This window comes from Onychostoma macrolepis, chromosome 12, assembly GCF_012432095.1.
Source record: "Onychostoma macrolepis isolate SWU-2019 chromosome 12, ASM1243209v1, whole genome shotgun sequence".
NCBI classification, from domain to species: Eukaryota; Metazoa; Chordata; class Actinopteri; order Cypriniformes; family Cyprinidae; genus Onychostoma; species Onychostoma macrolepis.
The window spans coordinates 5,011,605-5,028,506 of NC_081166.1; the positions used below are offsets into that span (position 1 = coordinate 5,011,605).

Genomic DNA, 16,902 nt, shown 5'->3' on the forward strand with positions numbered 1-16,902 from the left:
AAAGGGAGGGGAAGAAAAATGAGAAAGAGACTAAGGGGTCAGAGGTAATTAACCTTAAATGACTGTTTACTCTAACGATCCTCCAGGGTCATTAAGACTGGAGCACGCTGCAGTCTTTAGTTCATAAAAACGTGTTTAATTTTTCATTTGCTGGAACACTTTACCAACACATTCAGAGCTATAATATTTCATCCCCACTGGATATCAGTAGTTAAAAGATTCAGCAGCCGGATTGACCTTTTTTTATATATTTGGGTGGGTTTTGAGGAATTATTGGGCTGGAAAACCAAAAAAAAAAAAAAAAGGGCCAAATAAGCACACACACACACACATATAAAAGCTGTGTAAACAATGGCTGGTCTCTGCTTCAGCTGTTTGATTCACTCTGCCGCTCTAAGAGACTGTGTACACACTGTAACACAGACTCATGTAAAATACATGTTTAATCTGCCAAATGTCCATCACAGGCAGTGCATTTGTAAAGACTGATTTATGCTTGTCACACGATAAAGTCTTGTCCAGTGAAGAAGAAACACAGATGGAGATTTCAAACATGTTATGAATATCATACCACATACTTGTAGTAATTCTCCACTGCACACAATGTAAACTGTGCGCATAATGTACATTTTATGTATGAATTGTAATACCTGGATGATTTACTATATCTGCCAATCTGTAAATAATAAAACTGAAATCTCTGAATGGAAAAACCTGCCTATAAACACAGTGGCTGGATGGTTGTCTGGTATATAAATCTGTTTTAATGTATCATGGTGGTTGTCTGGACACATAAATAGCCTACAGTTAAGATATTTTAGTATATTTAGAAAGTATGATTATTAATGCAAATATATGCATAATATTGATCAAATGGGCACCGCTCTCTCAATTAAAAATGCATGACATAAGTCAAATCACAACAATGTAGTATTTTTATTTCACATTACAATATGTAGTAAAAAGTATAGCGTATAGTATAATTATAGTATAGTTCTGACATGAAATACAAAGGAAAAAAGAGAAAAACAATATAAACTGTAATAATAATAATAATAATAATATAAAACCTTTATAAAGATTATACATTTAAATGTTGCTTGCAAAATAAAATAAAATAAAGTAGACATTTTAATTATTAATTTCTTGAATTCTGATGTAATTCTGCATAAAGGGAAACAGGACTATAATTATATATAAACTATGATTAAAAAATATATAATGACTGTAATCACTTTAAATGTTGCAAATTAAATTAAATAAAAAATTTAATTAAATTATTAAATTAAATTAAAATGAGGCAAAATAAGAGCCCATTTTAAACTCTTATTAAACTCTCTAATAACTTCTTAAATTATCACGTAAAAAAGACAGTAGACAGGGAGAAATAGTCAGTTTCTTAATAAAAAAAAAAAAAAAAAAAAGACAAACTGTTAAAATGACTATAATACGTTATAAATAAAAATAAAACAATAAACTAAAATAAAATAAAATAACCAACCAACCTCAACCCCATTAGTGTGAGCATGTGTGCCTTCATTTGTACCACAAGATGTTTTAATGCGTACAACATAGTTTAGGCAGATGTGAAGGGTAACTTCTCACAACAAAAACTTGAGCTTTCAAGAGCCCATTTTAATTTCAGCTTCTCGAAAATAAACTACAGTATTATGCGTGCAAAACCCATTTATTCAAACAGTGTTCTCAAATAAACCCCCAAACTCTTCTGGCATTCACCTGCTGAGAGATTTTGCAAGCATTCTCGTCAATGCACTTAAAGAAACAGCCACCCGAAATGACTATTTCACTACATCTAAGACGGCAGAGCCTTGGGCTCCAGTTTGACACACATCAGAGGACATTGGCATAATTTAGGCTCAAATCTTATTGACAAAAGCATCTCATGAGCAAGTCTCAATCCTTCAGGAACGTTAGCGGTATTGTAATATTCTCTCGCAGTAATCAGACAGGCTTCTCATACATAGTAAAGCGTCCTGCGCCTCCTCGTTCTCCTCAGCGTGAGCTGTCAAACCCAAAGCCTTTGACAATACTGCTTCCAACTCTTTGAAGTAATTTAAATACAGTTGGCTCTGTGTTGAATTAAACACAATCGGATGGAATATACGTCTGCTCGCACAACAGAGATGAAAAGAGAGGGCATATACGGTCACGCCGGGTTGTTTTGGTATCAAATCGTGCTCAACCGAAGAAAACAAATTCACAATTAATTAAATCTGCAGTGAATTGTCAAATAATTAGCAAGTAGTACGTGTGATCTGACGTTACGCTGTGGCGAATTTAATTTCACAATACTTTCACCATCAGATCTGTACAGGTGATATCCAGTCATCTAACCCTAATAAACATCTCTGAATGAGAAAAAGAAAATCACTATACAATTAAAATTGACCCAATTTACATTTTTAAAGTAACAGTAATATAGCATCACATCACTTGCTCTCCAATTGATCCTTTGCAGTGAATGGGTGCCATCAGAATGAGAGTCCAAACTACGGTGGTCGAGAGAGCTCAACGCGCTGCAACTTCAGAAAACACACGCAAATAGAAAAAGCACTAACAAATCAAGAAAACATCTTCATCAGTTTGACAGCAGGTGCTCCAAATGCTCACAACACAAACAAATAAAGAAACGCGCTGCAAATTCTCACATCACAACCAAATAAAGAATATTATTTGCAACGCGTTTCTTTGTTTGGTTGTGTTGTAAGTATTTGCAGTGTGTTTCTTTATTTGGTTGTGTTATGAGCATTTGCAGCGCGCCTGTTGTCAAACTGATGATGTTTTTTTCTTAATTTGCAGGTGTTTTTTCTATTTGCTGTCGGACTGTGTCTCTACGTCTTGTGTTTCCCCTCCTCTTGTGGCCTTATTTGGAGTTCCTGTTCCTGTCCTTGTTTGCCGTTATCATTAGTTAATTAGTCCCCAGCTGTGTGTTGTTAATTATCTAGTCTCCCCAGTGTTCTTAAGCCCTGTGTTTCCTTGTCTCAGTGTTCAGTCTTGTAGATTGTCATAGTTGTGAATCGTCATTGTGCAATGTCTATATGTCAGTAGATGGTTGTAGTCAATAAAGTCTTAGTTCCGGAGTTCCACGTTGTGGCGAGTGGGGCGGGGCTGAGAGCCGTGGGAACAGAGCGAGGCCGGTGGAGTTAATGATAATGAGCGACACCTGCGCCACTCACCGGTCTCGAGTCCCACGGAGGAGCTCCGGAAGGATAAAAGGAGGAGTGACGACAGTGGAAGACGAGAGAGGACCAGGCCTGGACTTTTATTTTGTATTTTATGTGCGGCAGTCGTCCGTGAGGGGCTGCCGCTTTACTTTGATGTTTGTTTATTTTATTAAAAACTGTTCGCCGGTTCCCGCCTCCTTCCTTCCATTCCACGAACCGTACTACACACGTCTCCTCGTTTCCCTGGCTCCGATGATACGTGACATTTGCAGTACGTTGAGCTCTCTCAGCCACCGTACCAAACAGCTCATAAAAACATCACAATAAACCACAGTTTATCAATTAATATTTTGTGAGGTGAAAATGTTTGTGACATTTAAAACTTTAAACTGTTGCTTCCAGCTAAAATATGAGACTTCTTTCCACAATATTTTTTTTTTCAGTGAAAAGGTCATCTTATCTGAATCAGGAGAGAAATATGCCCAGATCAAGCACTGTTTATAAGTGCAAACAGCCCAATACAGTCCTAAATATGTCAGTGGATTTTGATGTGGGAAGAAAACAGGGGATGGACTTTTTCACTGGAGGAAGCATTATTATAGATTATGAACTCATATTTTGGCCAAAAGCAATTGTTTAAAATTAAAATGTCTGAATGATTTGTTTCTTACAAACACACAGATTTTTTTCTTCACAAGATGTTAATTGATGGACTGGATTACTGTGATGTTTTTATCAGGATTTTGGTCGCTGATTCTGACGGCACCCATTCACTGCAGAGGATCCAATGGTGAACAAGTGATGTAATGTTAAATTTCTCCAAATCTGTTCTGATAAAGAAAGAAAATACTCTACATCTTGGATGACCAGAGGGTTAGTACATTTTCAGCAGTTTTACTGTTTGTAACCATCAAAATGTAATATCTTGTTCTGGCATCACTAAGCTGTATTTTTCATGATCTAATCAATCCCTCTATATTTTTCCTCACTGAATATTCTATTATATTTATATCTGTTCTATTTACAAACACATCAAACTGAAGTAAAATATGTTGTAAATGTGTTTCTTGTTGGCTTTTAACATCAAGCAGAACCGTGAGTGATAGAAGGAAAAGGGGAATGAATTTGGCAAGGATTGTTCTGAGATAAGGTGAGATCACATTTACAAACTTCACTTCGCACTCTCACACCCTAGATACACTCAGGTGCACAATACTCAAGGTCCTTTATCTGCTGACGTCGTTTCAGTGTTTGACATGAGGGTATGGAGGCCCATTTGTGGCTCAGAGTAAAAAAATAAAATAAAATTGGTAATTGTACGAAAAAGAAAAAAGAAAACAAAGAAAGAAAATACAGCATTGTTCTAGTATTAAAATAGTTTTTGTTATTTCAAATAAAGCTGGAATAAAATATATATGTTATATCATGTAAGAAATGATTACTAAACATTTGAAATGTTTACAAAAATTAGAAATGCTGTCGTGGCAAATAACTAAAATAAAATTACTAACATTGAAACAAAACAAACAAATAAATAAAATAAAAAATGTATATATATATATATATATATAAATGACAAAGGCATGTAAGAAATGATTAAAACCTAAACTAAACTTGAATATTGAAAATATAAAAAATAAAATCTAATTAAAAAAAAGGTATAGGCTACTATAGTAGTATATAAATAAATTAAGACAAAAAAACATAAAATAGAATATCATAATTGTGATATATAAAGTCACATTTTCACACAACTGTGAAATATAAAGTAACTATAACGAGATTTAAAGTTACAATTATTTTATTTATTTATTTTCCATATGTAGTTTCATATGCGGTTTCCGTATAGAGGTGAGTAAATAAAGACAGAATTAATTGAATTTATTCCTCTAAGTAAGGCAATTTTTATTTAATTATTTTATTTTATTTTATTTTACTGATAATGTGAATGATGAACTGAAAAAAAAAAAAAAATCAATAAATGATGGTACATTATCAATAAAAGACTATAGCCCAGCAGGGCTGCATGCGATCAAAACCAGAGCTGAACATCAAGTGAAAGAAAACGGCACAGTAAAAACTCATTTTAGATATGGGGAAGAGATAATGTTCAATTTAAAATAACAGCAGAGTATTACTGGCATGCATTTACCAGCTAAAGAGATGTATTTGAGAGATACGAAGGAGCGAGAGATGCTGGCTGATTAGATTAGATCATTTGCATCATCTTTGGCAGGAAACTTTCATACACAATGCAGAAATGCAGTGATTTGCTGTCATATTTCTTCATCAGAATACGAAAGAGTCAAATTAAGAAGAGGCAAAATTACATAAGGAGAAAGGTGGGAAAATACTTAGAGGTGATTTTCAACTAGACAGTTTGAGTCCAAGAGAGGAGAATGATGGGAACTGACCCATCACCATCACCTGCCCACTTGCCACAGATTCCCGGTAAGAGGATCTGGCAACCACACGCACATCATCAGACACCTGCGCTCACACTTTTACACTCATGCTCACATTTGGCCTCGCGCTTATTCTCATGCAAAAGCCTACACACACAAACACACACAAAGCCACAAAAATCCTTCCCCACCAGCCAAGAGTGTGTGTGGGCATACATTAGACTCCAGGACCCACTCGGCTGGCACCAAACCCAAACACACAGGGGAACGCCAGCTGTGGTTCCCCATCTGGGCCGCTGGATGTGTGCGCCTTCCAAAGGGAAGTTACTTTGAATCTATAGCTTTCAAACTACTAACAAAGTAGAAACTACTAACAAAATGTATTTAATTACACTGGAGTTTAGGGTCGGTAAGTAACTAAATAAGTACTGTAAGTCATTCATTCATTCATGCACTGTATGGCAAAAAAAAAATTACATATTGTTTTCTCAAAATATATTTTTAATATATGCTAAATATACAATTTGTTGTAAAACAATAAAGCTCAATGAAATATATTGTTGAATCTGAAAATATTAAGTTTTAAATACATTTAAAATCTCACAGTACAGTAGTCTACATTTACACTAAATGCAGTGAAGGATGAGCTGAAAGAAAAAAAAATACTCAACAACTAAATTTGTTAAAAAACTGGGAAAACTGAGACTTCTTGAATATGTGTATATATATATATATATATATATATATATATATATATATATAACAATAGTGTATTTTCTTTTACAATGGAACATTCTGTTCTGTGCTAATTTTTAGTTTTATATGTTCACATTTTTCTTCAAATGTGACGTGATTGTATTTGCTTGGATTGAAATGTATGGAGGGCAAAATTTTTAAATGTTTTTCAAATATATATATATATACATACACATTTTTTAAATGTATTTTCAAAAATATATATAAAAAAAAACATATATGATATGGAAATATTCCACAATGCAACGTATGCAACATGACCAACTGTGCCAAAGCAACAAGGAGTAATGATTTTTCACATCAATTTCTTGACTTATTCAATTATATTGACAAAAACTAGATTAAAAATGCAAAATGAATAGCACTCACTGGATTAAACATGCAAGGTAACATGACAACAGTGTAGCATAATACTGTTTGAAATGTTTACCATTACATAAAATGTTCCATTTCACATACTTTTTATAAAATGCAGGCAGTATGTGATTCATTAAAAAGAACTGATTGAATTACTGAATTTAATTGCTTGTAACTGTGCTTGAGGTCACAACACATTCAAAGATGGAAAAACATGGGAACAACAACAAAAAAGTTTTGTATTTACCAACTTCATTAACAGCAATTTAGGAAAATATCACTCACCTCAAGAGCAAGTCGCAGTAATTAACCCATAAACTGGTGACTAGCGTGTTAGGTCAGCTTTAATGCTGCAGCGCAAGAAGACATTCTAAAGACAAACAGAAGATGAGAAAGAATTATGAGAAGTTTCACGATAATGACAGACTGGCGGAACAAATGTTAAACACAGATTTAGTTCTCTGTGACGAAGATTAAGCGAGCATACTGAAAATACTGCTTCTATTGTCATAACACTCCTCCGAAATCCCATCTTTGAAGCTCGTATCCCAAATGCCTCTTTAATCTCTGACCTTGATTCCAGCGAGGCATGTTTAAGGCTAAGCAGATGCCATGAAAGGCTCTGAAGAATCAGAAATACTTTAATAAAACCACTTTGAAGATGCACTGATTTTTTTTTTCTCCCTTCAAAAATAAAAATTCACCACCCCTCCTTTTCCTCCCTCCATTCTTTTTCTTGACGGCCTCCCTCTCTCTTTTATGTTGCAGAAACATCGAAATCTGCCATCGGTGCGAGGGGGAGAACAATTTAGCGGCTGATAAGCAGTCAGGCATGGGCAACCTCCGCAGCAGGGCACCGATACTCAGCCCAGAGCAAACCTCTCTCCCAGCAGCCCTTAATGGACAATATTATGTGAAATCGCCTCTATTGTTGAGACGCCAAGAGTCAGGAAGTATCAGGACGAAAGAGAAGCATCTGCCTCGGCTTGAGTGGAAAGCCTGTCCGACTAGACTGGATTCTGAGCGATTCTCTTTGTGTAAACAAGGTATGGATGAGAGTGATTGTGCTTGAGCTATGAAGAAGAGCAGTGAAGGATTTTGACATCAAAGTGAGAGGAAACAATACAGCTTTGGGAAGGCAACTGCAGTCAAGCTACTGTTTTTTTAATAGTTATATTAAACGCCACTAACAAAAACTGACTATATTGAAGGGATACACAGAGGCATTAAATGTCTAACTGATCACAAATATTTAATTAGAGAACTTTAGTAAGGGTTTAAAATTTTAGGGTCGGGAATGTCTCTTCTGCTCACCAAGGGTGCATTTATTTGGTCAAAAATACAGTAAAAACAGCAATATTGTGAAATATTATTATGGTTTAAAATAACTGTTTTCTATTTGAGTAGATTTTAAAATGTAATATATTCCTGTGATGCAAAGCTATATTTTCAGCATCATTACTCCAGTCTTCAGTGTCACATGATCCTTCAGAAATTATTCTAAGATGCTGATTTGCTGCTCAAGAAACATTTCTTACTATTGACAGTTGCGCTGCTTAATATTTTTGTGGAAACCTAGATTTATTTTTTTATTTTTTCCTGGATTCTTTGATGAATAGAAAGTTCAAAAGAACAACATTTATTTGAGAGAGTAATCATTTGTAACATTATAAATGTTTTGACTGTAACTTTTGATCAGTTTGTCTTTTCTGAATAAAAGTTATATTGTTTTTAAATTAAAAAAAATAAATCAATCAATCAATCAATCTTCCACTTTCCATATATTCACAATTCTCTCATTTTAGTTAATATGTGACCACGCATTACAAATTAAATCACTTTTAAATAAATACTACCCCCTTTTTAGTAAATTGTAATCACTTTGTACTAATTTGTTCCCTCTTTTTAATTAAATCAAAACAAGGCATTAAATTAGTACAACACTTTTCTTAATTCACAAATTCTTAATTTGTGGCCACAATTTAACAAAAACGAGGGAATAAACTCTTAATTCATGGCCACAATTAATATATTTTCGTCCGCATGTCATGTGCGGGGCTCTGTAGTGTTAATTTACCCTCTGAATTCTCAACGTACATATGAGAGAGAATACATACACATGAGTGTGTTTCATTACTGCATCAGATAACTCAGCTACAGAGTCACTTACGAAATACAAAAAAAAAAAAAATTATAATAATTTCAAAACAATTATATAGCCCTGCATGTTAGGGGGGAAAACATAGCTCATTACTGGAGAATCAGCTGAATTTCCATGCCACTAACAAATGTACATTTGGATAGATAATGAAACTTACTGTGTATCACATTTGGACAGTTTCAGAAACATGAACAAACCCTTTCAGTCTTTTCAGACAGACTTTCTATTGACAAAATTATCAATAATTTCTTAATTTCTCAAAACTGAGATTTCTCATTTTCAAGTGTATTTCTCAGTGTGGTTTCAGACTTTTTACCTTATTTTATATAATGCTGATATTGTACATATCAGTGTCTATCCAAACATAAAATGCTATTGTGCTACAACTACTACTTACATATGTCAATGAATATTAATAGGGTTTCTGTCTGAATGAACAAGGTATAAAACCACAAACACTTGATACCAATAGAAGTGTATTCTGACACATTGCTCATCCCGAAAGGTCAAATAAATGAGTTGCTCTTGGTACTAGAGCGTCTCGGCTCATTAGTTAACCATATGGCCATGAATGCTGATTAAGGCCTTTGAAACAGTATATTTCATATAATGTTTTTATGCATAGGTCTCTTTTGTGAAATGTGTGAAACTTGAAGTGACCTTCATGTGGTATGAAAACGTCTTAGGTTACGTATGTAACCCCAGTTCCTCGAGGGAACGAGACGCTGTGTCCAAGAACGCTAGGGGAACGCCTCCAGCGTGACCGCGCTCTGATACAAATGTAATCTGTCCAAAGGATGGGCGAGACGTCACGGCGGGTGACGTAATGGCCAGGAAGCATAAAAGCACGTGCGGTGGAACCGGTGTCAACTTCAGGAATTAAGCAACCACTTGTAGGGATGCCGGACGTCTCGTTCCCTCGAAGGCCAACTTCTGAAGAGTGAGTCTTGATCCCCAAGAGGGGAGAGCAGAGGACTCGAGGCTATGGAATAGCATCCTGATCCACCACATAGCAAACGCTCTCTGGCCGGAGGCCTCAGCCTCTGGAGGAAACATGTACTAGGGGGTGTCTACCCACTGAAGGTCACCGAGAAGGGCGCGGTAGGCCGGTATAACCGCCACGTAAACCCTCAGGGTGGAGTGGGTTAACCCTGTGGAGGAACAGGCCCGCACAAACTCCAGAACTGTACCAAACGGGCAGTTGGCAGGGTCGAACTGGCAACCTCTGCACCATGAAGTGACACTTCACTTCAGGGTGTACAAGTCCCTTGTGTTGTGGAGAAAACATGTAACTAGGGGGTGCCTACCCACTGAAAGGCCACCGAGAAGGGCGCGGTAGGCCGGTATAGCCGCCACGTAAACCCTCAGGGTGGAGTGGGTTAACCCTGCGGAGGAACAGGCCCGCACAAACTCCAGAACTGTACCAATTGGGCAGTTGGCTGGGTCGAGCTGGCAGTCTCCGCACCAGGAAGTGAAAAGTTCCACTTCAAGGCGTATAGTTTCCTCATTGAGGGAGCTCTGGACTAGAGGAAGGTCTCAACAACCTCGGATGGGAGACCGGAAGCTATGGGCTTTGCCCCCTCAGGGGCCACACCTACAACTTGACAGACCCCCGCTTGTGAAAGGAGATCCCTCCTGACAGGAATCTCCCATGGAGAGCCATCGAGGAGAGAAATCAGGTCTGAGAACCATACTCGGCCCGGCCAGAACGGTGCTACCAGAAGTAGACTGACCTCGTCCCAGCGCACTCTCGCCAGAACTCCCGGGAGCAGAACGATCGGGGAAAAATGTACAGACGAAGCCTCGGCCACGTCTGTACCATGGCATCCAGCCCTAGTGGAGCTGGATGAATTTAGAGAGTACCAGAGGGGACATGCGCTGTGTACTTACCTGAGTAGCGAAGAGGTCCACCTGAGCCTGGCCAAACACTCTCCAAATGTGAAGCATCCCTTGTTCTATGTGCGATCTCATTCGCCGCCGCTGCCAGAACCGCGAGATCATACGGCGGGGAGAAGCACGATCAGCCCCTTTTTTTTTTCTCGAGCTGACAGCACGAACTCCGTTCCTATGCAGGGACACTGCTATAATGACAACCTCGTTCATAATAAGCTTGTGCAAACAATGCTCGTGCAAACAATTTCTCATGCAAACAATTTCTCGTGCAAACACTGAGATTTCACAAAGCTCATCGATGCCCTTCACGTCCACCTCCTCGGAGAAAGACAGGCGGAGCGTCGAGCCCTCTCTCTGGGGGGAAGAACCCGCGGGGCTTCCGAACCCAGAGAGCGGGCGCTGGATCTGATGGGAAGGAAGAAGATAGGGGCTCGCCCGTCTTCATTCCTTCCACCTGATCCATCTGCGATCCCCACGAGCGCATCCGCTGCTCCGCCTCGGCGAAAGCGGGCCGGTAACGCAAGGAACGCAGGTGAAAGCTCCCTCCTCAAAGAGAGCCCTCTGAGAGTAAGCATACGCAGCGACAAACGCTCACAACAGGCAATCAGCTCCCTCGAGAGCTGACTCTGTGTGCTCTGCTCTCAAGCAGACCACACACGGACTGTTAGTGAAAAACACACAGCCTGTAATGCGATCTGCTCTTGCCCAAGTGCTAGTTTTCTCTGCACTTTAGACATTGTGGAGCTTATTTCAAGTGACAAACAACACTAAATAAGACAGACACACACACACAGAGTAGCGGTTGCTGAATGACAAAAGCTGATGCCGGTTCCACCGCACGTGCTTTTATGCTTCCTGGCCGTTACGTCACCCGCCATGACGTCTCGCCCATCCTTTGGACAGATTACATTTGTATCAGAGTGCGGTCACGCTGGAGGCGTTCCCCTAGCGTTCTTGGACGCAGCTCGAGTTCCTGAAGAGCAACCTTGTTTTATATTAACGATAATTTCTTTTTAAACCGAAATCGATGTTAAAGTAAGTACTGTTACTCGAGTAACAGTATTTCACATAATCAAACTGCAAAAAAAAAAAAAGATCAAATTACATAAAACAGCAGCTTCATGGCATTGAGCAGACACAACAATTTGAGATCTAATAATAATTCACTGTTACCTAACATTCACATTGAAACATGTACACTTTAATTAGAGACATGAAGGCTAATCTGTTTAAAAAAACAAAAACAAAAACAAAAAAACAGGCAGGTTATTATTATCAACTAAAATGAAAACCATCAATTCATACATATTTTTATAAACTTATTTAAAATAATAAACAAAACAAACTACAGCAAAATGCATAATTTCCACTGACGCATTTTTAAAATTAGCTGTGTATTCTGATAAAATACAATTTCTGTGATAAATAAATATATTTTTTTCCATGACATCTTGCATATTTTAAATGTTAAACTAAAATATCTAAACTGAAAATTAAAGTGCATTTGAAAATACTAGCCAAATACAAATTGTAATGTAATGAGATTTAGGAAAGCTATAATGTTGAACCTGATTTTTATGCATACATCTACATATGGGCATATTTAAACCAAGCTTACAACAGCAAAACTGACATTAAGACAAATAGCCTCTTCTGTGGAACATCAACAGACAGCAATAAACCAGATCACTTCATGTCTTCTACATTTTGATTTATTTTCCTGTCCATTATTTTGTGATTATACAATTTATTGTTTCATACCTTATTTTCTGCCTGTTTAATGAGGCATTTGCCTGCATTAGAAATTGACAGTAGACAAGTCACTCTTGTTATTAGAGCTTTTCTATGTTTTTATTTGAACAATGCTGTTGTATTTTAGGGACGTTAACATACATAAAAGTGCAGACTGGACTGGAAATATTCTCTGGTCAAACTCAAACACTTGTGCTTTTTTAAGATACGACTTGATTATTTATACACTGGCAATAAGAAAAACAGGATGGAAATAAAAATAAAAGTCCTTTTAATATATTTTCTAATATATATATACACACACACTGTATATTAGTGCAGTCAAATGATTAATCACAAGCAAAATAAAAGTTTTTGTTTGCATAATATACAGTATGTGTGTGTTCTGTGTATATTTATTATGTATATATAAATGTATTTTCATGTCTATATTTATATTCATATAATTTATATTATAAATAAATTCATTTAATATATAAAAATAAAATTTCTCTGAAAGATATACATGCACGTGTGTGATTTATATATACATAATAAATATCAGTACACATATCATATTTTATGTAAACAAAAACTTTTATTTTGGATGCGATTAATCGTGGTTAATTGTTTGACAGCACTAATATATATATATATATATATATATATATATATATATATATATATATATATATATATATAGTAAAAAAAATCAAAGCAAAAAGCAAAAAAAAAAAAAGAAAAGAAAAGGTAAGTGTAATATTTTATCCAATATACTACCACATAAAGTAACACTTGGCGACGTTTGTTACCTCACTTAAAATCAAATATAATATCCAAGTGCACTGCTGCCATAAAAAACTATTGCCACTATTGACTTCCTGAAACCTAGCCAGCTGTGCATATTGAACCAGTATTGATGGGAATCATTCGGCTATTCATACCACAACATATGGTTTTACTGCGCCACCTGAGATTGCAGTTATTTTTATCATGTGGTGAAAATAGCGTCAGGTTTGTTGTGTGCGCGTCGGTAGCGGAGCGTGTCGATGTCAGCATGTGGTCTTTGAATACATGACTTCTAGGCTGTTATGGTAGGCATATGTTTTCTAGTATGCCACTCCGTTGGGATTCAAAGCATAGTCTGTATTGTGTTTTTGGGGTGAAAGTGTGTGTGTGTATATGAGATGATGTTCAGTGTGTCTGTGTAGATAGGAGACAGATTCAGTATATGGTGATATCTGCATCCTCTTTTAACATACACAAACAAACAGCATCAGAAAGACTTACTCATGCATACACTCCCAGTGTAATGTAATTCAGCTATCGGGCTGACGATGCACAGTGATGTAAGAAAGTCAGACCCCCATGTATCCCATCGATCAACCCACAATGAAGCTGTGATGCATTCTGGGAAACAGCTTCAGCCCATCAGTCTCCTGCAACTCTCAAGTGTAAGAAAAGAGAAATAGGAGATTCCTCAGCGTGTGGTTTATGTGCTTTGTAAACCTGTATGTAATATCAGTTTTGATAAACATGTTAGTCCTCCTCGCCGCCGCTCAAGGACTGCAGAAGCTGCATATGTATTTTCCACACAATGTACACTAGTTTATGGAAAATACATCTGTCAGTATAAAAAACACAATGAAAGTAGTCAAGATAACTTATTACTGCTTAAAAGTATTCCCTTACATTTCAGCTGAAATTACAATATCAACATTTCATAGAGAGTTAAGTTCATAATTAATATGAATTTATGCTCATTGCAAATGCTCCTTCAAATTTGAGCCAAGTTAACTTTGCATAAATAATATATAACTACATAATACATACATACATACATACACACACACACACACACACACACACACACACACACACACACACACACACATATATATATATATATATATATATATATAATTATTAATTTATTTGTATTTGATTATTTAAGTTTTAAAGTATTTAAAGTTATTATTTTATTATTTAAGTTTTTCAAGTATTTAAATTTAACTTGTTGAATCCATGTGTGGATTTCATGATCCATGTGTGTGTGTGTGTGTGTGTGTGTGTACACATTAATAATAATAATTATTAATTAATTATGTTTAAGAAGCTGAATTGATTTGATTTTTTAATAAAAATACAGTAAAACTGTTATTGTGAAATATTACAATTTAAACTGTTTTCTATTTTAATGTATTTTATTTCTGTGATGCAAAACTGACTTTTCAGCATCATTAGTCTTCAGTGTCACATGATCCTTCAGAATTCTATTATGCTGATTTGCTGAGCAAGAAACCATGAAACACTTTAAATAAATAAATAAATAACTAAATTAATTTAGTTATTTATTCTGCAAGGATGCATTAAATTGTTTAAAAGTGATAGCAAAGACATTTAATGTTACAAAAGATTTATATTTCAAACAAATGCTGTTCTGTCAAACTTTCTATTCAACAAAGAATCCTAAAAAAGTATCACAGTTTCCACACAGTTTCTCATGCAGTCAAAATCTGAACTATGAGAATGAATTTAAAATGTTGTAGTTTTGCCGTGCATTGCATCACTACAACTGCAACCATCTAGTAGTGCACATAAAATGGCATTTTCAAAGACATTTGCTCAAAGAAGAAATTGGTTATTAGTGAAAAGCTGTTGGCAAGTTAACAGTGTCAGTCTAAACGCTCCCCTCGAGGGCTGAAGTAATCGACATTTGTTTTGCTTTGTTGTGATAGATACGGAGGCACCCTGGGGCCACTATTAGTAAAACTGTCACACACTCCCTGAAAAGCAGTCAGAAATAAGGGTGCAAAGAAGCCGAGACCTGCACGTAACAGAAATTTACACAGCCACTGAGTAAAAAAAAAAACTCTGAAGAGACACTGAAGACGTGGCTTGATTGCTTGGACTGTTTTACTCTTTGAAAGACAATTTATTTTTATCTGTCTGGAATATAAATCAAAGGGAGAGTAAAAAGATGGAAATTTAATCAAAGCGGTGACGGATTCTTGCGTTAGTGAAAGGAAATCACCGTGCTAGTTCGCTCGCAGGGCCATGACATTTTGGAGATAATTTAACAGATTGCGTGCCATTGTTCTAAAATCTGAGCCAAGCTCTCCGTGAAGATCTGACAGGTGCCTCATGCGCAGCACACTCCGTCAAATGGCATTTATCTTTTCCTCCATAAATTTCATTCCATGGTGTTGACAATGAAAAAATATCATCTCCAGTCTGGCAGTGGCACAAACATCCCAATGCATTAGAAAAAAACAAATTGGCTGGATTTATCATTTCATCGTACATCAATCACACTTCCTTTGGAGACAGTGAAAGTTTTAGATATTATTTCCATGTTTGCTGGCCTGCTCTGTTGAGTTTAGCCAAAATTAAAATGTTACATTAAAGGACTTTTATTTGATTTTCCCATTCATTGTCCAATTGTTATGCACATTTTGGGATTTCATACAAAAAAAGCAAATACAATTTACAAAATGTGCATTTTTATTCAGTAAGATGTGGATAAACGTCAAAAAAGTCATGTGATTGATTAACTGAATAAACAGCTCTAAACCACAATTACATTTAATAAAAGAGCCAGTCGCTACAGCTTACATTTCCATTTTGTGCCAATTTCCTAGGAAATGACGAATCGAATACATGGGAATGTTGCTTGATTCAGAAAATTGCTAATTGGGTGTTGAGTCAAGCAAAACCAGCTAAAAAAAAAAAAAAAAAGAAGCAGAATATTTTCCTCTGGAATGAATGGGTGGCGTCAAAATGAGAGCTCAAACAGCTGATAAAAACATTGCAATAATCTACAAGTACTCCACACATCTCCAATCCATCAATTAACAAGAAACAAATCCATCATTCATGTTGCTTTCTCCAGTGAAAAAGTTATCTTGTTTGAATCAGGAGAGAAATATGCACAAATCAAGCACTGTTTACTAGCTAAAACAGTCCAAAAGAGTTCTTCACCGGAGGAAGAGCTTTTATGGATTATGGACTCATATTATGGCCAGAAGCAATGGATTAAAACACCTTAATGATGGATTTGTTTCTTACATTCTCACAGCCTTTTGCATTACAATATGTTAATTAATGGACTGGAGACATGTGGATATCTTGTGAATTACTGTGATGTTTTTATCAGCTGTTTGGACTCTCATTCTGACGGCACCCATTCACGGCAGAGGATTCATTGCTCATCAAGTGAACTAATGCTAAATCTCTCCAAATCTGTTTCAATGACGAAACAAACTCATCTACATCTTGGATGGCCTGAGTGTGAGTACATTTTCAGCAAATGAAATTTTTGGGTGAACTATTCATATCATGACAAATCTAAAAAGATTTGTCATAATATGAATGGGTCATTGCATGATGGTGGGTCCCAAACCCCCTGCACAAT

The 16,902-nt window shown here is 36.3% G+C and overlaps 1 long non-coding RNA gene across 1 annotated transcript; it reads left to right on the forward strand.

The window, feature by feature from the left end:
• Positions 1–3,036: 3,036 nt before the first annotated feature.
• LOC131551397 (uncharacterized) lies at positions 3,037–5,731 on the forward strand. The gene is made up of 3 exons (XR_009273748.1): positions 3,037–4,058; positions 4,277–4,335; positions 5,479–5,731. It is a non-coding gene; the product is annotated as an uncharacterized LOC131551397 (long non-coding RNA).
• Positions 5,732–16,902: the final 11,171 nt, after the last annotated feature.